Source organism: Carcharhinus amblyrhynchos, chromosome 30 (genome assembly GCF_965287045.1).
Source record: "Carcharhinus amblyrhynchos chromosome 30, sCarAmb.v2.hapA, whole genome shotgun sequence".
Lineage (NCBI taxonomy): Eukaryota > Metazoa > Chordata > Chondrichthyes > Carcharhiniformes > Carcharhinidae > Carcharhinus > Carcharhinus amblyrhynchos.
This window is the reverse complement of record NC_137353.1, coordinates 4,722,135-4,744,029: the sequence shown is the minus strand read 5'-3', so window position 1 is coordinate 4,744,029 and position 21,895 is coordinate 4,722,135. Positions and strand designations below refer to the sequence as shown.

At 43.2% G+C, this 21,895-nt stretch overlaps 1 protein-coding gene across 7 annotated transcripts in view; it reads right to left on the bottom strand.

Annotated features, from left to right (window-relative positions):
* The window catches only part of casz1 (castor zinc finger 1), a 399,080-nt gene extending 378,302 nt beyond the window's left edge, over window positions 1–20,778 (bottom strand). For all 7 annotated transcript variants that reach the window (XM_080215435.1, XM_080215434.1, XM_080215439.1 and 4 more), the window contains exon 1: window positions 20,587–20,778. The gene's annotated coding sequence lies outside the window, so the exon portion shown is untranslated. The remainder of the gene's footprint in view (window positions 1–20,586) is intronic.
* Window positions 20,779–21,895: the final 1,117 nt, after the last annotated feature.

Below are 21,895 nucleotides of genomic sequence, written 5' to 3'. Positions count from 1 at the left end.
TTTCACAGACCCTCCCAGTATGTACAACTTTGGTGTATGTGCACACAAATGTCAACACACAAGTACATGCACAAGTGCACTGATTTACTGCGTTTTGTATACGTGTTACATCTGGACAATGAGATGACACGTGTTGTCATTCTATACAGGTTGCTCCCCTGAGGAAATGCAGCCTTGCACCTCAGCAGCCCCGGCAGAGAACCTGATGCAACATATTTTCCATTTTCTTGACAGAGTTTGGAAACTTGAAGGCTGAAGATTTACTTTCGTATTCTTTAGCTTACACCTCGCCACATTACATACACACTTCACCACACCACACACGCACTGCACCAGATTACACACACACACACTGCACCAGATTACACACACACACACTGCACCAGATTACACACACACCACACTCACACACACCGTACCATCTCACACACAACACCCTCTCACACACACTGCACCGTTACAGATACCTTTACTGACGTTGTACACGTTTCGAGAACTTGATTCATCACGTAGGAAATTCCTTTGACTTGCATTATGTGTATTTCAGACCAAAGATCATTTGGTGTATCATTTCAGTTTTTGTATGTTTTCCTCTGAATAGGAACTCTTTGTTTACATAACCAATATAACTTCCTGTTATCCAATCCAAAAGGTGACCATGATGATCTATTCCACTGTCATCAGGATTTGGCCAATCATATCCCAGGTTGTCTTGGATTCTTTTTTTCCCTTCTGTCAACTCATCTGAGTTCAGAGCCTCTGTCTGAGAGACGGAGAGCTTTAAACCACATTCAGGAACGAAACCATCTGTACCACAGGCTGCTCTATCAGACTGTGCAATGCAAACTCCAACTGTTCCTCAAAATGTTAATCACAGCTCAGAGTAAAAGTACCATTCGCTAAAACGTTTATGAATGAACACCACAGATAGGTTTCATTTCTGAGACACTGTTGCCTGGCCTCAGTTCGTCTTAATTTTTTGATGCAGGCAGATCAGAAATCTGCTTGAAGTTGCTAACCACTTTGAAGAATAACACAGAGGCCGGCCATTCAGCCCAACTAATCCGTGCTGATGTTTATGCTCCACACTCAGCGTTTCTCCAATCTTCTTCATCTAACCCATCAGCGAGTCCTTTCATTCATTCCTCCTTGACTATTTGTCTCACTTTCCCCTTGGCAATCCATATTCCTAGTGCCAATGGTGTTCCACATTTCAACCACTCTCTGTGTGAAGAAGGTTCTGCCAAACTTCATATTTTATTTATATTAAATCTTATGTTTAAGCGCCCAGTTGTGCTCTTTGTCGTGTTTATCCAATGCGTGTCTTTCTTTTCAACTCGATTTTATCCAGTTCCATTCTCAGTTTCCCGGACAAGAAAGAATCTTTGGGACTGGCTCCAGTCTTTCTTCCATTTGTCATTTTGGAACATCTCAAAGTGCTTTCCCTGGTCCCATAAGCAGCAATTTGCAGTTCGTTTATTTTTGTTTGTTGGTGTTAGTGTACAGAGGAGCTAGTGTATTCCCTACACATCGTTCAATAATTAAAAAAAAGGCAAGATGCTGCAGAGGCTGAAAAGATGAAATAAAAGCAGAACGTGTCAGAAACACAGAAGCCGGGGTAAGGTCATCGATACGCCATGGTTACTCTGGCTGGGATTTTCCGGTTCCATCCAGGTGGGACCCACCATGGGAGTTTCGGCCCAAGCCTGACTTTCTTTCCAGTGGGTGAGACGTGGGCCCTCTGTCTCATTCTCCATAAATGCTGTCCGGCTTGCCAAGTATTTCCAGCGTGATCTACTTTTCTTTCTTCTTTGAATAATTGTATCTTAAAACCATCCACCTGAGCAGAAGCTGAGTTTAACACTGGTGCAACTGGTGGCACAGTGGTCAGCGCTGCTGCCTCAGAGCGCCAGGGACCCGGGTTCAATTCTGGCCTTGGGTGGCATTCTTCCCCCATGTCAGTGTGGGTTTCCTCCGGGTGCTCCGGTTTCCTCCCACACGCCAAAGATGTGCAGGTTAGCTGGATTGGCCATGCTAAATTGCCCCTTAGTCTCCAAAGATGTGTAGGTTGTATGGATTAATCATCTTAAATATATGGAGTAATGGAGTATCTGGGTAAGATACTCCGTCAGGGAGTTAGTGCAAACTCAATGGGCCAAATGGCCTCTTCTGCACTGGACGGATTCTATGATTCTAAAGGATGGCACCTCCCACAGTGCTGCAACCCCTCAGTTCCAAACTGGATCCACCTAGATTATGTGAATCGAATGTTGAACCCACAGCCTTATGGTGCATGGGTAAGAATGCTATCAAATGAGCCGAGGGACACATCTATTGTTCACTGGGGAAGACGATGGTGTTGTGGTACTGTGACTGGATTAGTAACCCAGGAGCTAATGCTCAAAGGAAATGGGTTCAAATCCCACTACAGCATCTGGTGGAATTTAAATTCAATAATTAAAATCTGGAATTGTAAACTAGTCTCAGAAATGGTGACTGTGACAACAGGAATCCGTTGTCATAAAAACCCACCTGGTTTAGTAATGTCCTTTAGGGAAAGAGATCTGCTGTCCTTACCCGGTCTGGCCTACATGTGACTCCAAACCCACAGCAATGTGTCTGGACCTCAACTGCCCTCTGAGATGGCTGAGTGAGATACTCAGTTCAAAGTGCAATTAGGGAAGGGCAATGAATGCTACCCAGCCAAAGGTGCCCACATCCCATCAAAGAATAAATTCAAAAAAGGTCCAACCCCTGGTTATTCTGTTGTCCATCATCCAAAACGCTCCACCTAGCTGGTTGGTGAATGTTTGATCTCATAGAACATCAGAGAGCTGCCAAAATATCAGCTGTGGAGTCAGGAGTGGACCCTGGATCCTTGTGAGATTGCAATCATATTTTGTAATGCAATTATATTTATTAAGATAATTTTTAACAACCAAACAGTCAATTTAGCAATCTCCTGGCCACAAATTCCAGTTAATGCTTCCTGCTTGCTCAGGTGAAAGTCACCTGGATGGGTGTGGACGCCACATTGAGTTTTTTTTTAATGGATTAAGTTCTCGGAACAGCCCAAATTAACCTATCTGAAAGCTCTGTCTGACTGGTGCCCAGAGGGGTTTTGTACAGCAGCAGATGATTTATCCATTGTAGCTTCAACATCTGTCATAGATTCATTCCTTTGCTTTTTTTTGATCCTCTCCAAAGTTTAGTTGCATTGGCAATTCCTCAGATCATGAAATAGGTTTGGACTCAAAGGCGACAAGTCACATTTAGACCATGTAATTACCAAACAATGACCATCTCTTCACAAGCTGACGCTCCCGCCATCAACATCCTGAGTGTCACCACTAACCAGAAGCTCATGGGAATGGCCATTTGAAAACTGTGATTACTACAGCAGGCATTCTGGGGAATCTGTGGCAAGTGGCTCATCCATGACTCCCCAAAAGTCTCGCTACCACCTACAGGCACAAGTCAAGAGTGTGGTGGAATACTCTCCCCATGCCCGGGTGATCACAGCTGCAGCAATACTCAAGAAGGGAGGCGATGGCCTTATGGTATTATCACTTGACTATTGATCCAGAAATTCAGCTAATGTTCTGGGGATCCAGGTTCGAATCCCACCATGGCAGATGGTGGAATTTGAATTCAATAAAAAATATCTGGAATTAAGAATGTAATGACGACCATGAAACCATTATCGATTGTTGGGAAACCCCATCGGGTTCACTAATGTCCTTTAGGGAAGGAATCTGCTGGCCTACATGTGACTCCAGAGCCACAGAAGTGGCTCAGCTGCCCTCCAAGGGCAACTAGGGGATGGGCAATGAATGTTGGCCAGCCAGTGATGTCCATGTCCCATGAATGAATAAAATAAAGAAGTTTAAAACCAGTCAAGTCAAAGCAGTCTGCCTGGTTGACACCCATCCAGCCAGCGTAGCTATCCATTCCCTCCACCCTGACTTTAACATACACCCCAGCAAGTCAGAAGCACCTTCCAAAACTGTGACCTTCATCATGTTAAAGGACAAGGCCAGGAACTCCAAACTTGTCTCCAAGTCACACACCTCACTTGGACAGTTTATTACCACTTGCTCATTGTCACTGGGCTAAAATCCTGCAGCTATTCAAGCAGCAGGCACCGCATCCCCCCCAACCTTTTCCAAGGGCATTGGAGATAGGCAATAAATGGTGACCTTGCCAGCCGTGCCTTCATCCTATAGAATGATTAAAAGAAGACATCAAACCACCGATGACTTCATCCTTTCAAACTCCACATTACATCAACAACACTTTGCACTTAACGCAGTAAAATGTCCCCGAGGTACTTTACGGGAGCATTATCAAACTAAAACCGGCATCGAGTAAGGAGATATGAGGACAGGTGACCTGAACAAAGAGGTGGTTTAAAAAGGAGCATCCTGAAATAGGACAGGAAGGTAGAGAGCGGCATGGGGAGGACAATCCTGAGTTTGGAGCCCAGGCATCTGAAGGCTAATTGTGCAGCGATGGTTCAGGAAAGCACACAAGGCCAGAATTGGAGGAGCACAGACTGCAGAGGGCTGCAGGTTTGGAGGGTGCTACACAGAGAGTAAAACTCTCTCCAATTGCAGGTGTCTTTATAAACTACCAACAAATTCCTATCCTCTGAAAATAATTTTGTTTTAACATAAGGATGTTGGCAGATTGCAGGGTTTGTTGGTATCAAATCACACATTAACTCCTGCAGAGACCCACCTTTGATAAATAATTCAAAACTGGCAAAGAATATAAAATATTCCCTGAACAACAAAATCTTTAACTTATAAATGTCAGGGTGGAGAGGGCTACCTTTTCTTAAGCAAATATTAGGGAATGATTCATAAACAGCCTGTGCAAGAAAAATAAACTAGATCGGTTAGCAAGATGTGTGTGAAGTATTATAAATTAATCATAAATCTAGGTTAAAAATTAATTTAGATATTCATTTCTTTCGAAGCCTTTTTCCCAATAAGTTTAAATCATGATAAAGAAAAGCGGTTGAACCACAGAAGCATATAATACTAATTAAATTTAGCAAGTAAAATAGTATGTAATATACAGGGCGAAATAAAATACACACTACAGGATATCCAAATATTTATGACCCATGGCTTTAACCCTCTAGGGCTTGTGGCTTGTGTGTTTAGCAACATAAATAAAGGAATTAACATTCTCCTTTTTCCCTTCAGTTTGTGTTGCAGATATAATGTGCATGCTCGTGACCTCGCTCCCCTTCTCACCGTGTTTCTACAGAAGGTCTACTTACTCCAGATTTGCAGTCTGTGCAAAGGAGACAGAACTCCTTCGGTTATCGCAGAGTTAACGGTGGGCCACGCAGCCCAGGACTAATTGATTTTCTAAGTCGTTTATTTTATTAGAAATTCTCTACTTCATTTATTAAAAAGATCCGAAATGAGGCATTATTCTGTTTTCTAATTAAAATTTAATATTCAAATATTATTAAGGATGCTCAAAGAATGCTGAACCCTAGGCTGCAAAAGAAAATAGATGCAACTTTTTTTTGGCTTGTATCTTGGTGTTTGAGAATAATTAAAATGCAGATCTAACGTGCTTCCATACAATAGAATCATAGATTCCTGACAGTGCAGAAGGAGGCCATTTGACCTATCAAAACTGCACCAACCACAATCCCACCCAGGCCCTATTCCCGTAACTCCCCCACATATTTACCCTGCTAATCTGCTGACACCAAGGGGCAATTTAGCACAGCCAATCCATCTAACCTGCACATCTTTGGACTGTGAGAGGAAACTGGAGCACCTGGAGGAAATCTACATAGCCACAGGGAGAACGTGCAGACTCCACACAGGCAGTGACCCAAGCTAGGAATTGAACCCACGTCCCTGGGGCTGCGAGGCAGTAATGCTAACCACTGTGCCACTATGTCACTCTTTACTTGGGAGCAAAGAAAATCTAGTTCTAGTCTGGCTCATTGTGTTTATTAAGTGTTCTTATTGCCCACTTCCCAATTACATCAAACACTTGACTCCTTAATTTAAAGTTATGGGTTTGAGGGGAGGTGATCGCCTAGTGGTATAGTCGTTAGACTATTAATCCAGAAACTCACCCAATGTTCTGCAGACCCAGGTTCGAATCCCACCACGGCAGATGGTGGAATTTGAATTCAATAAAAAGAAATCTGGAATTAAGAATCTACTGATGACCATGAAACCATTGTTGATTGTCAGAAAAATCCATCTAGTTCACCAATGTCTTTTAGGGAAGGAAATCTGCTGTACTTACCTGGTCTGGCCTACATGCGATTCCAAAGCCACAGCAATGTGGTTGACTCTCAACTGCCCTCCAAGGGCATTTAGGGATGAGCAATAAATGCTGGCCAGCCAGCGACAATCATGTACCATGAATGAATTAAAAAAAACTCCCAGGGTTGCCTGTCTCTGAGATCCACCTGCCTTCAGTGGACGAGCTTCCATCAGTTCCTATATGGACTGTCTCTGTGAAGGCTGCATCTTACACTAAGCGTCCATAACTGAGTCTCATCCTGCAGTCCCGAACACCTTGTTTTCCAGAGAAAGGAGCTGTGTGCATTGCAATAATCAGGAAGTGATTGAGTAACACATGAAAACACCACTATGGATTGTGGGGCTGTTTTTGTGCTGAATATTCTGTGCAAAAGACTTGCATTTAAATAGTGCCTTTCATAATCTCAGGGTGTTCAAAAGCATTTGAGATGTAGGAAACACAGCAGGCAGTTTGCACCAACAGCAATGTGGTCAGTTTTGTTTGATGTTGGTTGAGGGATAAATATTGGCAGGGATTCCAGGTTCAGCTTCTCTTGCACTCCTTCCAAATAAATAGTCCAGCCGGAACTTCTGTGTCCACCTGAGATGCCTCAATTTAACACCTCATCCAAAAGGCAGCGCCCCCGACACTGCAGCACTCTCTCAGTGATGTACTGGAGATTAAGCCAATTTTTATGCTCAAGAGCCTGGAGTGGGGCTTAAACCCAGAACTTTCTGACTCAAAAGCAAGTCTGCTGCCAAGAAAGTCACAGTTAGTGCCTGCAGAGGAGGAAGTGTGGGAGAGACGTGTCCCCAGTTGCAGCCCTTGATGCAAATCCAGCAACCAACTAGCCTGAGGTAGCTCAAAGCTTGGCTTTGCTTCAATTGGAGAGGTGCAGATTTGTGCCTGTAGCTCCAGTTAACGCTGAAATCTAGTTTCTGGGTACACTGGCTGCTACATTTGACATTTACACTAAACTCAGGTACAACCAGCCCTGTCACACCAGTGCTGATTATGTAAGGAACACACCCAGAATGTGACAATTATCTATAACTCGAAGAATATGTTTACAATTCTGTGTAGGTGGAATCTAAGCTTGCGCACGATCCAGTACACGCAAATCATGCTAGAAGGGATGAGGATATGAAATGAGGGAGCTTCTACAATCAGTCAGTCTCCAACCCAAACATGGACTTACATAGTGAATTGGGGAAATCTTTATAAACTGGTACATATTTAGTTGTTAGATGTAATCAGCCAGAATTGTCTATTATTACTATTACAGAACGATAGAGCGATACAGCACAGCAGGACAGTATTGAGTTCAGCATTCCTGTCCTGGCTTTTTGAAAGAACTCTCCAATTAGACCCATTTTCCTGCCCTCTCACCAAAGCCCTACATTATTTTTCCTTCAAGGATTTATCTAATTCCCTTTTTATGTTACTACTGGATGTCCTTCTCCCACCCCTCTTAAGCGAGGTCTCTCCACTCCTCACCTGAAGTTTCTCCCCATTCTCGCCTCTTGGTTCCTTTGGCCAATTACCTCAAATTTGTGTCCTCTGGGTTGCCACTGGAAACAGTTTCTCTGTCAAAACCCCTGATGATTTTGAACACTTTGATGAAATCGCTCCTTAACCTTCCCCAGTAGAACAAACCTGAGCCATAGTCAAGCTCCACTATTACCCATTGGGTAAAGAGCTGCGGGGATCCCAGTGACAAACTATTTCACCAGCCCTGGGAAGCTACTTGTACTAAGATTGATTATCAGTAGCGCCTGGCTCTCCTCTTATACCTTTACAGTGAATTAGTGGAACTTACTGGTTAAGTCCACAGCGAAAGGCAACACATTCACCTTTCTGGATGTAAAGCTCTCCCATTGCACATGGTGCCCTGAATTAAGACCAGTCAAAAGCTTCACTGAATCTGAAAGCTTACCACTTGATTTCTGATCCCTCTCCGTTCTGCCTGATGGCTCCATTAAAATGCTCAATGTTTACTGTTCACCCAATCTCGCCTCCTGATACCGTAGGGGTGTATAGAATTTTGAACATTACAGTAGGATGGTGACGGTCTAGTTCCACAGTAATTTGTAAACCGTTTAGCTATAGTTAGAGGCCACTTCCACACAAAGCACAGCTGTCAATCATTCTGCCGAAATGTACAAACCGAGGGTCTGTGTCCCACCGTCTGCGAGCACGAGGGACGCAGATTCGGGAAGTTCCCAAACTAAATGAGAAATGAAGCAAAATCATCAGGGGTTTTTGACAGAGAAACTGTTTCCAGTGGCAACCCAGAGGACACAAATTTGAGATAAAAGGAACCAAGAGGCAAGAATGAGAAGAAACTTCAGGTGAGGAGTGGAGAGACTTCACTTAAGAGGGGTGGGAGAAGGACATCCAGTAATAACATAAAAAGGGAATTAGACAAATCCTTGAAGGAAAAAATAATGCAGGGCTTTGGTGAGAGGGCAGGAAAATGGGTCTAATTGGAGAGTTCTTTCAAAATGCCAGGACAGGAATGTTGAACTCAATACTGTCCAGCTGTGCTGTATTGCTCTATCGTTCTATAATATTAGTAATAATAGACAATTCTGGCTGATTACATCTAACAACTAAATATGTACCAGTTTGTAAAGGTTTCCCCAATTCACTGTGTAAGTCCATGTTTGGGTTGGAGCACTGATATATTGTACAGTAATTACTGGAAGGTCTCCACCAAGCTGTCTGCTTGGAGCACTCGACAGAGGCCCTGCTGACATTTGTATCATTGGGGTGGCATGGTGGCGCAGTGGTTAGCACTGCTGCCTCACAGTGCCAGGGACCCGGGTTCCTGTCTGTGTGTGGAGTCTGCATGTTCTCCCTGTATCTGCATGGGTTCCCTCCAGATGCTCCGGTTTTCTCTGAAAGACGTGCTGGTTAGGTACATTGACCCGAATAGGCATTGCAGTGTGGCAACTCGGGGAATTTCACAGCAACTTCATTGCAGTGTTAATCTAAGCCTTACTTGTGATTAATAAATAAACTTTACCTTCCCATCTCACCTACATTTAACTCCATCGTGGGGCTAAGATTGGGAATCGGCACCATAAACAGTTCACATCAGTGTTCCACCTACAGCCTCTCATCTCCACCAACCTCCCTCAAGTCGCGCACACTTGCAAGGTTACCCAATTACAAAATTGGCTTCTTCCAAATGTCTAATTTACCCACTGAAGTTCCAGCAACATCAAAACCTGATGGAGGCTCCCTACAGACCGATTAAATTAATTACACGCTCTAGCTAAGCAAAGGTTCAAATCTAGAAACCTCAAAATTAATTCACTGATTAGGAGTTGACGATGAAGAGGGTATTCCCCTCTTTATTTACCATTACCTCTGCCTTTCAGAACATCTGGGGGTTGCTTCTTCAAGTCATTCAACCATGAGGATAGGGAGAGATTGAACAGGCTAGGACTTCTTTCTTTGGAGCGTAGGAGACTGAGGGGTGATCTTGTAGAGGTATATAAAATCACGAGAGGCATGGATCAGGTGAATGCACTTAGTCTTTTTTCCAGGGTTGGGGAGTCCAGAACCAGAAGGCATAGGTTTAAGTTAAGAGGGGGAAGAATTAATGGGAGCCTAAGGAGCAACTTTTTTTTTTTTACACAGAGGGTGGTACGTGTGTCGAATGAGCTGCCAAAGGGAAGTGGGTTGAGGCAGGGACATTAACAGCATTTAGAACATAAGAACATAAGAAATAGGAGCAGGAGTAGGCCATCTAGCCCTTCGAGCCTGCCCCGCCATTCAATAAGATCATGGCTGATCTGTCGTGGCTCAGTTCCACATTCCCGCCCTCTCCCCATAACCCTTAATCCCCTCGCTTATCAAAAACCCATCAACCCGCGTCTTAAAAATATTTAGCGAGGCAGCCTCCACCACTTCAATGGGCAGAGAATTCCAGAGATTCACCACCCTTTGAGTGAAGAAGTTCCTCCTCAACTCCGTTCTAAACTGCCCCCCCTTTATCTTGAGGCTGTGCCCCCTAGTCCTACTGTCCTTTCTGAGCGGGAAGAGTCTCTCCACCTCTATCCTATCCATCCCATTCATCATCTTATACGTCTCAATGAGATCTCCCCTCATTCTTCTAAACTCTAACGAGTACAAGCCTAGTTTATTGAGCCTAAGGCAGTTGGGCAGACACATGGATAGGAAAGGTTTAGAGGGATATGGGCCAAATGTAGGCAAATGGGGTTAGCTTAGATGGGCTTTTTGGTCAGCATGGGCCAGTTTGGGCCGAAGGGCCTGTCTCCATGCCATAGATTCTCCAAAGTGGGCAAAAACTGCTGAATAATTGTAACATTTTTAATTCCATTAGCACAGGATCCTGGAAGCAGAGGGTCCCTAACGGTAAAAGGAGATTTGGACATACCTACAGAGCGTGCAGAGTTTGCTGAGCGAGTGAATAAACAGTCTCAAATGATCACTTACAACACAGAATGCCAGAAATGTTTAAGCGTTACACACATTAGGTACCAGTATTGAATGGAGGAACCCTCAGCAAACTGAGTGAAATGAAACCATACTTTAAATTGAACATCTTTTTCTTTTATATCTTATTTGTCTTCTGTTGATTAGAGAAGGCAGATGAAATTTATCTTCAGTTTTGTTAGTACTGTATTTATGGCATTGGTCACAGAAGATTCATTAACTTGTAGTTAAGATACGTCTGCTATGTTAAAAGTTGAATTTATGGTTTAATGGCAATAGCAGCTCTTGGTGGATCCCACCGTATGATATCAGAGTGATTAAAGTCTCATCACAGTCATTGTCAGATAAATGGATTACATTTACACATTTGCTGTCTTATGTGTAGGGGGATGGGGGGATGGAGGGGGGGGGGGCCTTGACTGTAAGCCCTACTGCAAAAGTTGCTGCTGACAGAGTGTCCAACAAATAGGAATTATTTTTAGAAATGAGTCTAAAGTTTCACCCATGTTGGCTCAATTATAAACTTGAGCTAAGAATTTTGTAAGCATTTAGTGTTGTAGGGTTTGACCTGGCCACACTCACTCGCTGGGGGCATACAAAATCTTATACATGGACTGTAAGCCCAACCTAACACAGACTGCTCCCAGAGTGAAGGTCACTCGAAGAGGGGTAATCTATTTCAAGAGCTGCATTATTTCCCTCACACCTCCACCCTCACTCTCCCCATCCCCCGCAATGCCCCCCTTCCTTCACCTTACCCCATTGCTTCTCATGTCAGCTTACTCACACTCTAAGGTGAGTTCTTGTCCAGGTTTTGGATCAGGTTGCCCAGGTTGGTGATTCAGGAGGACCATGGAAGTCCCCACAGCACAAGGACCAGCAGCCTTGCCAGGCCACACACTGATCCATATCATTGGACTTGTGGGATCTTGCTTTGTGCAAAATGGCTGTGGCAGAAACGAGAAAGGTTATTGCAACCCCCAAAAAATAATTAATTGCGTATGAGGCAGAAACAAGTTAAAGTCTTCTGTCCTTGCGACAGCAAACATTAAAACAGTCCAAAACGAACGTAGCAATCCCGTTTCATGTGTGTTTCTCTGTGAAAATACCAGTTGTTGTTGTAACAAACTAGCGATCGAAAGTTGCTTTGTGATAACTCAACTCGTATTTGTCGGTTAAGATTTTCTTGTCAGGCCTCAAGTGATCCAAATAGGAATGACTACGTACAAAATGGACCTTTGATGGGCAGTAAAACAGTGTCAATTTTCACCATATTTGTACACAGGAAAGACTAATAAAAGAGAGAATTGTGAGGGTTTGAGATGTCAAAGTCCTGTTGATAATAATACCTTTTTATGGTGGTTATAAATGAAGGCAGCCTTTTATAGAAAGTTACATATTTATAATCAGTATCAAAATGTTCTTTTGCACTAAAAGTTCCTTTTGATTTCACTGATCTGTTACTTCCTTGTCATTGACATCTGGGAGCCGCTGAAGTGTGATTACTCTGGGATATTTGAGCCCCAATCACAACAGCAAGCATTTCCCTCCCATGTTGGGAAGAATTCTGCTGTAGGAATTGCCACTTCACACTTTTAATTTCTTTGCAACTAATTTAAGCCTGAGACGAACGAGACTTTGGAACAAAATCCAAAATCTTTGCACTCCCATATCCCTGATATGCAGCCGTTTCAATCTTAATTTCAATCTTAAAAGAATAGCTACAGTCAGTTTACCGAGGCACTTCAGCCAATGTGAGTGACACCGAATTGAAGTCCGCCAAGGATTGTACAGAGTTTTGGTCCCTGCATTTGAGGGAAGATGTAGAGGCATTGGAGGCAGTTCAGAGGAGGTTCACTAGATTGATTCCAGAGATGAGGGGGTTTGTCGTATGAGGAGAGATTGAACAGTTTAGGCCGATACTCTCTGGGATTTAGAAGAATGAGGGGAGATCAAATTGAGATAGAGAAGATGACAAAAGTTATGGATAAAGCAGACGTGGAGCGGATGCTTCCTCTTGTGGGGCATTCTAGGCTGAGAGATCATAGTCTTAGGATAAAGGGTAGCAAGTTTAAAACAGAGTTGAGGAGAAACTACTCCCAAAGGGTTGTAAATCTGTGGAATTTGCTCCCCCAAAGTGTGGTGGATGCTGAGACAGTGAGTAAACTTAAGGAAGAGTTAGACAGATTTTTATCTGATAATGGGTTGAAGGATTATGGGGAGAAGTCAGGAAAATGGGAATGAGGATCATATCATCCATGATCACACGGCAGAGTAGACTCAATTGGCCGAATTCTGCTCTTATATCTTATGAAGAATGCATGAGGCAACATCAGAACAGGAGCTATTCAGATAAATCTTTCCCACCAATCCATTAGACCATGGCTGTTCTGTACCTTCACCCCATCAACTCACTTTCAACCCATAACTTCATTTCCCCAACTACCAAAAACCTAACAAGCTCAGTTTTGAAATTTCCAATTTACCAAGTTTCAGTTTCTTAGGAGATAGTTACAGATTATCTGCATTCAGCACTGTTTTTCAAATTAAACAAAAAACCACTGCTGTTGATTATTTGACAGTGGGCCCACAGGACAGACTATCTATTTTGTAAGTGACCTCATTTCTGAAGTTAATACCTTTGAGCCCAGTGTTTGACACAACAGAGGTGCTGAGGTTTTTTTTAATGTTTTGACAAGAGCCAACAAGAAGTCCTTTATCGGACAAATCGAGGTTCAGATATGATGTACATCTTAAATAGATTCCTACCTTTCTTTCCTGATAACCCACTCATCAAATTTTTCCTGTCCCACCTCACACTCTACTGTATCCCCTATCTCTCCGTCACCACCCCTCTGCATGCACTACCCCTATGATGTGGAGGTGCATCACCTATTAGCAGGCGAGCAAACATGTAAAAGATAGCAGTGATTCCCAATCTCAATGTTCATAGCGTTGACTGCAGAAAAGCTTGAGGGGGGAAAATCACTGAAATGCATTTTAACAAATAAGAAAAACCCCTACGACATGTTGGGAAATAGAGGTGAAAGGAAAGTCAGCATTAGAAAGACTTCCCAGTTCGACCACTAAGGTGTATCATGTCACCTCAGATGGCATATGATGTTGACTTGTTAGCAATGTCAGCCCAGAATGAACCCCATGTACGCTGTGCCGTTTTGGAGTGTGGCACTATGTAACGAGAGAAGAACAAAGTAGGGTGACCCTGAAGAGAAGAGGACGTAATGCGGTTTAAACCGACTGAATTCTTCATTTTTTTTTATTAAATAACTGTCATAACGCTGAACAGAGCTGTGAGTAACTGCCAGAGAGCAGACTGCAAGCATCTGCTCATTCAACCACATTACCAGTCAATTTATAAGTTTTTGTATAGTTAAATAATACATTTATGAGAGGTATATAACATGGAATTAATATACCAGGAAGAGCAGAAACTGTAGTTGAAGTCTTTGCAATACAGAAAAACAGGGTTACTCGAGGGAATTTGCCAACACTGGTCTAGCACATTGCATGTTCAGCAATGAAATGTGTATTTTGTTTCACAAGTGAGCAATGTAGCCTTTTCTCGTGACTGAAATAAAATCCAGATTCCACATGCGTGTATTTGTATGTCTAATACTTTTATTTATTTTTAAGCAGAGGAGGGAAAATGCCGACACTTGTGATCGAATTACTATCTGAGCGATATTGGGTTGTAGGTGTCGTGGCTTTTCTGACTAGTTGTCCTGCGAGAATATCATTTTCTTACAGAAATTCGTAAAGTGTAAGATTATCAAACTGATATCCATGATACAAAACCCACATGCCCAGAATAAATATAGCACAGAACAGCGATAAACTAGAACAGTCCAGAAAAGCCAGCCTCGTTAACTTCTTTTCCCAATCATGTGGCAATATTTACGCATATACAATGGAACCTTTTTATAGTAAAACATAGTTCCAAGCAAACGTCATCACAAAAGAATACAAGATCAGAAGCTTTGACTCCTCAATGAGTGTAGAAAGTGATGTGACACTGTCCACATTAAACACTCAACTCAATGAGGCAAGGGCACACTGGGCACTGTTGTTGGTGGCTCAGATATTTCACCCAGTGAGTAGCTAAATGTTATGAACCAGGACAGCCCCAAATTCAACTCCCCAGTCTTTACTGAGTTAGCTGCTCTCAGCTGAGGTCATGGCAGGGTCATGACAACTGTCCTCAGCATCTTTGGCCCTCAAAGCCAGTGCAGAGCCCCTGCTCCCAAATGGTATTTGGCGGAAAGGTATTGGCACAGGTGGTAAAGCGATGGCAGAATCTGACTTTTCATTGTGATGCCCCTGGTAGCTGAATATCTCATCAAACTCCATGATCAAGGATGACACTGGAAGTGTGATCACTTGCATCAGACACTGGAGGGTGTCTGAAGTCAACACCTTGAGAAAGAGAGTGAGGAATTGGAATGTAGCAGCAACCAAAGAATCAGGAAATAATGTCTTCCTGACATTGGCAGAAAGAATGGTTGGAAAACCAAAGGATGCAATTTATCTCCTTCGCTGCTTCATGAAGTTGTGAACCTGGATTGGAGCTGACTGTATATTTTATTGAAATGAACTGAAACTGAGTGCTTTCCTACAGCAGAGCTGCAGTGAACGTATTTTTAAAATTATGCAGTTAAAAAATGAGTGCAAAAACAGAATAGGCACTTTGTGACTGGAGGCATTGGTTTCCATCATGGTTGCAACAAATGTTCCAACAGATTTTATGACGGAATAAAAGATTGTACATTGCACTTCAAGTCCCCTATCTCCACTCTAACTATTACCCCATAGATAAATGATTAAAGCAGTTCAAACTTTTTCTAATTCATTTTCATCTGATTAATTTGCAGATGCACTAAAATTCTACAAACATAACACCCATCTTGATATGACAAGATTCAAAAGGGTGTAAAGGAAATCTAACTTGTCTGGTTAGTAAATTTCGCCACAGTTAGTCGAGAAATTATAAATTTCATATTTTTCTTCATTAGAATTGGATGTTGTAAAAGCATAAATGTGTATATCCACAGAGAGTGACTTAACATTGAGAATGTCTGTGCACCTCACTAGCCTTATTTCCACAAGCACCACTTTCGGTCCCTCCATCTGCCCTTGCCATTATTTCCGGCTACCATCACAGAGGCTGCCTTCACCTCTACTAAGTTTGAGACTGGCCAAAATTCTTCCACAAATCATTTCAAAGAGGGAACTTAAATCGCAGCCTCGTAATCATTTTGCTGCTTCTTAATAATCTTTCCATTAAATATTATCAGGCACAATCCCATTGCCCCTTACAGATTAAACAAGAGCATATTAGTGTTCAGCTTTCTCTCACTTTTACAGATAGAAATTCCACAACTAAAGCATCATTTCCATCAGTTACACAGCAGGTGAATTGGGACATTAGTTTTGTTTTGTTATCTAATTAGAATTTCACTTTATTCACTGTACAACAGATACCACCACATGAATTTACCCATTTGTCCTTGGTCAGCTGAGAGATTGTAATATTAATCTTACAATTTAGATGAAATTTCTATTTCTTTCCATTCAACATTCGTTATTTTCCATTTGACAAGCGGATGGTTGACAATTGTGTTTGATTCTTCAGTTGCTTTTTATTTTTAAACTAAGATATTACACTGAATGAGTTATTTTTTTCCCCCTTTGTTTTGCATTTCACAACAAGGTAAATGCAAAACAGGTGAAGGTGTTCAGAAACAAGAGAGAGCTAAGGATCATTTGGACTGCTGCAACATGAAGCAGTTCATATGAACACATAAAACAATTAACAACAGCCACAGCAAGACAGAGAGAAAGGCCAGTGTAAAAGGAGAACACTCAGGAGGTTTTGTATAAGTGGTTGTGAAGTTCTGACCCTGCTTTAAACTTGCTTCCTCAGCATCATCTCGGATTGACTGACAGCTGTCAATCAATCAGATCACTCCATCCCACCCTCCTGCTGAGATTAGGAAACAAAATCTCCTACCGAAATTACGAGTCTGTCTCCTCTGCTGAAGCCTGATGTCTGAAGATAGTCTCCCTCACCTTGAACAGTGGCAGGATTACCCGGTAATGCTAGCAATGCTTTCTCATTCCTTTAATACTTATTAAGAATGATAATTAGCTCTAAAGGGGCAATTCGTCACTTTCCCAGTGCATTCCCCCCCCCCAATTCCTCAAAGTCATTGAGGACATATTGGGGAAGACAGACATTGGCCCAAGGGCAACAGGAGGAGGGGGTGGGGGGAGCGGAATGTTAACTTTTCCTCTGATGTTAACTGGATCTTACAGTCTGACCACAAGATCTCATTTACAGGAAAACATGCGAGATTATTTTCTCCCTCTACTGCAAACACAATGAAAGAACGAACAATGAACAAGTTTTGTTTAACTATGTAAATTATAAGGGTTGCTGCACACGACCAACGGCCCAGTTTTGATTTTAAGCTGATTGCATTGCAGGCTGCAGTGTCCCCCCTCCCCACAACAACTGACTGTCATTTGTAAATCAACGCCAGTTTAAATTAACTCGCCATCACGCTATGTAGTTGTTCCAGTAGATTTCGAAGGATGAGGGTCAGGATATAATATCCCCATATCAATACCACACACAGAACAATTGAGATTAATAATTACACAAATTTAAACAACTCCCCCCCCCTTCTCTCCTTGACTTTGATATTCAAGTAGAAAGCTCAGGATTATGTCTGGCACACTGCAGGATTTCTGAATCATCCGTTTTCACCCTGATTTTGACTGCACCTTGGAGGATATAACTTTTTAATTATTGACTCTTAATTATACGAACCTCCGATTATGTGGACAAATACATTGCGATTCTGGCTTTAATCTACACTGCAATTTGGAACGGCTGATAAGCAAACAGTAAAGGTTGAGAGAGAGACAGAAAAACACATCTATTTTTGCCACCCTCAATCCTGAACGGCGACTTTTAACTATAAATTTCTCTTTAATAATTCTGTCAGCCGTTTTACACAATGATAACTTCTATGTGGCACTTTGCAATGGCTTTGCACGTTTCTGGAGAATATTGTGGGAAATTTCAATTGAAACTAAACAGGTCAAAATTGGAGTCGTGTTTTACACAGCGACCTGATACAAACAGCAAGAAGGAGATAAAACGGGGAAAGAACTGAAAGTACGTAGCTTTAGTTTTAAACTGAAGTTTTTCCCCGACAAAGTATGTGCTGTTTTCCCTTCGGAACATCTTTTATAATCCAGTTAATATTTGCCCAATGTTTTAAATTGTGACACAAGATAAAATAGCGAGATGACTGTGCTTGAAGGGGGGGGGGGGGAGAGAAAAAGGTCATTAATTACTTATGTAAGCTATTTCTTGAAAAAGACAATAAGCCTCCACGGTCGCCATGGATATGACATATTTGGTGGGAAAACAACACAATCATTAAGCAATGAAGCGAGATGGCAGAAGAATGCGTCGCCTTTAAGGATATATGTATTATAAAGGCTCATCAAATCTGGCGTTGTAAATTCGATCAGTTTATGTATCCATGGAAACCCCGGGCAGATTATCATCAGCAGAATTAAAAATGATAAATTAAACAAGGCATCGAGGGGAGGAGGGCGGCGTTCGCTTGTAACTTGATTACAAAGTTGCTTTTAAAACAATGGCAATTTCCAGCGGCTGCAGGAGAAACTTTGTTTTTAACTAGAGACGATTTCAAATGATCTCCCCAGTTTAGAAACAAAAAGCAACTTGCTGCCCCTGACTGCCCAAAGTGACCAACATTTTACCAAAACAGGAAAAAGAGGGAATTCCGTTTAAATGGATTGAGTGATCTGCAGAAAGTGAAGAGGGAGGAGGAGGGGGGGGGGGGGGGGGGGGTGACAGCAGGATGGATTTTTAGGATTGCCTCGGGTCAAACATTATCTCCTTGCAGGGCTGTTTCTAAAAGTCTCTTTTCTCTCGCTTCCTCCTCTCTATTTCCCTCTCTCTCTCCCCTCGTTCCCTCTCTTACTCCTCTCTCCCTCCCCTCGTTCCCTCTCTCCCTCTCTTTCTCCTCTCTCCCCTCTTTCCCTCTCTCCTTCCTCTCTCCTTCCTCTCTCCCCTCTTCCTTCTCTCTCCTCTCTCCCTCCCTTCTTTCCCTCTCTCCCCGCTCGCTCCTCTCTCCCCTCTTTTCCTGTCTCTTTTTCCCTCTCTCTCTCTCTTTCCCTCTATCCTCTCTCCCTGGAAGCTCCAAGCCCCCAGATTGATTGATCGCTCCGGCACCTGTTATAATCGGAGGGAAATTGTCCGGCCCCTTGGAAAGAAAAAAGGATCATTTTCGCTTTCTGTTCAGAAAGTGCCCCATTTCCACCCCCCCCCCCCCCACACACACACACACACACACTCTCTCCAGCAACTGACGCAAACTGCAAATCACACTGCACATTCTGAAAATGCCATTGTAAAAATAACCTTGTTTTCTTTCGCCCCTCGCAGTGCAAGAACCAAATAATCTCTTACACCCAGGAGTAATTAGGGTTTGCAATCGCTGGGATCGTTCGCACGGAACTTTGTATCGAAGTATGCTTGCCGGCACAGAGAGAGAGAGAGAAATATCCAGTAGCTTTCATTGGAATCAGTGATAGTAATGAACTTTTACACTGCTCAGAGTCTGGGGGCTGGCAGGCAGGGAGCGGATCCTTGGCTTTCTCTTTACCTAACCCTCCATAATCAACTGATACTCGATCACGCTACATACATCACACACTTGAATAGCAGAATCGCTCTTACTAAACTTATACACGGCAAAATATTCCCCCCACACTCGGATTTAAGCAATTCTAGTCCTCCTCTAAGCCCCTCCACACACACACACGCACACAACCTGTCGATATGTATCACTTATGACAATATTTGAAACAGAATCGTAAATTAAACTCATCCTCCCTGCCCTTAAACACACACAGAAAAGAGAGAGTCTCCGGCTCTAATCTACCAGCCTTGTCACAGATAAACCCAGTGCCGCTCCGGAGTTGAATCAGTAGGAAAATCACAAGGTTTTTGTTTTGTTTTACACTCATTTACACTCACACTAAACTCGGGAGAGTGTGTGTGTGTGTGTGTGGGGGGGGGGGTGGAAGATGAAAAAGAAACATCACCCCTCACCCACACCCCCCCCCCCCTCGTTTCCATTCACATCCCTCCTGTCATTCCCAAGCTTTTAATAATTTGGGAAGTAAGAGTGGGCTGGCGGGGGGGGGGGGGGAATAGATCCACGTAGAAGATATTAAACTCAAGCAGAGTGAGCGATCGACAGAGTGCCTAAGACAGACAGATAGATATCATACACACACACATACACAGATAGATATCATACACACACACATAGACAGAAAGCCAAGATCAAATTGAAGTCAGAGCAATTAGAAGGCACTACATTAATATTCTCACCTCCCTTGCAGACCACCACCCCCCCCCCAAAAAAAACACAAGTTTGCAACCTCCCCACTGGATTGACTGAGGAAATAATTTAGGAAGGAAAGAAGAATCTTTTAGGGAGGAGGGAAATAAATAAAGCAACATGGTTTTAAGTTAAAGCTATAATTGATCGCCGCACACACACACACACACATACAGATAGACAGAATGACAAGATCACATGAAACTGGCAGCAACAGTGAGACACACAAACACACTTGTCTAAAAGCTTATTGCAATTGTCAGGCTGCTATCCAAGAGCAAAAACAATTCATTGATTTGGGGGCTTTATAAAGGGGGAGGGAGCGAGGGAGGGGGGATAAGGGGAGATCTGAGATCCTTACCTGCACTTGGGCTGCTTTCGGTGACTTTTCGTTTTGTGTTAGGATGGTTGGGGTTTTTTTTGGAGCATGCGCGTTGAACTTGGTTGGGTTTTTTTTCCGTATTATTGAATTTTGTCCATTTCTCCAACTGGGCGAAAACCCGGCCTGGATCAGGGCAGAGCTGCGGAGCGGGAGCCGCCCGGGGAGCCCCCCCTCCCCTCCCCCCTGGCCCCGCCCCGCCACTCATTGGATACAGCCCGTCACCATGGAGATCGAACACTGAGACAGGTCGAACAGGGAAGGGGCGTGGTCATTGCGTCAGGAAGTCCCGCGCAGAATGCCGCCTTTGAAATGCAACAAGGCGAGAGAGTGAATGAAGCAGAAGCTGGGAGTGGCCAGTGTGTGACTATTGTGTGTTGCCAAAGAGGGCAATATTTGCCCCTTTACTCCCATGCCCTCCCCCTCTAAAGTTTGAAAAGTTTATTTATTAGTGTCACAAGTTGGCTAACATTAGGATAGGAGCAGAAAACTGCAGGTCTTGGAATCTGAAACAAAAACAGAAAATGCTACAAAATCTCAGCAGGTCTGACAGCTTCTGTGTAGAGAGAATAGAGTCAAAGTTTCAAGTCTGCGGGACCCTTAGAGCTGAGGCTTACATTAACTCTGCAACAGTGCAAAAGGAGGCTATTTGGCCCATCTGAATCTTCACCAACCACAATCCCACCCAGATCCTATCCCTGTAACCCCACCTGTTGGTCCCCCTGACATTAAGGGGCAGTTTACCATGGCCAATGAACCTAACCCGCACATCTTTGGACTATGGGAGGAATGATGTGAAGATGCCAGTTTTGGACTGGAGTAAGCACAGTGAAAAGGTTTATTTTCTGTTGGACTTTAACCTGGTGTTATGAGACTTCTTACTATGGGAGGAAACCAGAGCACCCAGAGGAAACCCACGTAGCCAAGGGAAGAACATACAAAATCCACACAGTCACCCAAGACCCGAATTGAATTCAGGTCCCTAGTGCTGTGAGGGAACAGTGCTAATCACTGTGCCACTGTCCGCCAGTAAGTGTGTGACTTGTGTGTTGCCAATGAAGACTAGACTTGCTCCTTTTTCCACCCCTCTTCCCTCTCCCTTTTCTAAAGTTTTATAAAGTTAAAGTTTATTTATTACTGTCACAAATCGCCTTACAGTAACACTGCAATGAAGTTACTGTGAAAATCCCCTAGTCACCGCACTCCGGCGCCTGTTCGGGTACACTGAGGGAGAATTTAGTATGGTCAATGCATGTCTTTCAGTCTGTGGGAGGAAACTGAAGCACCTGGA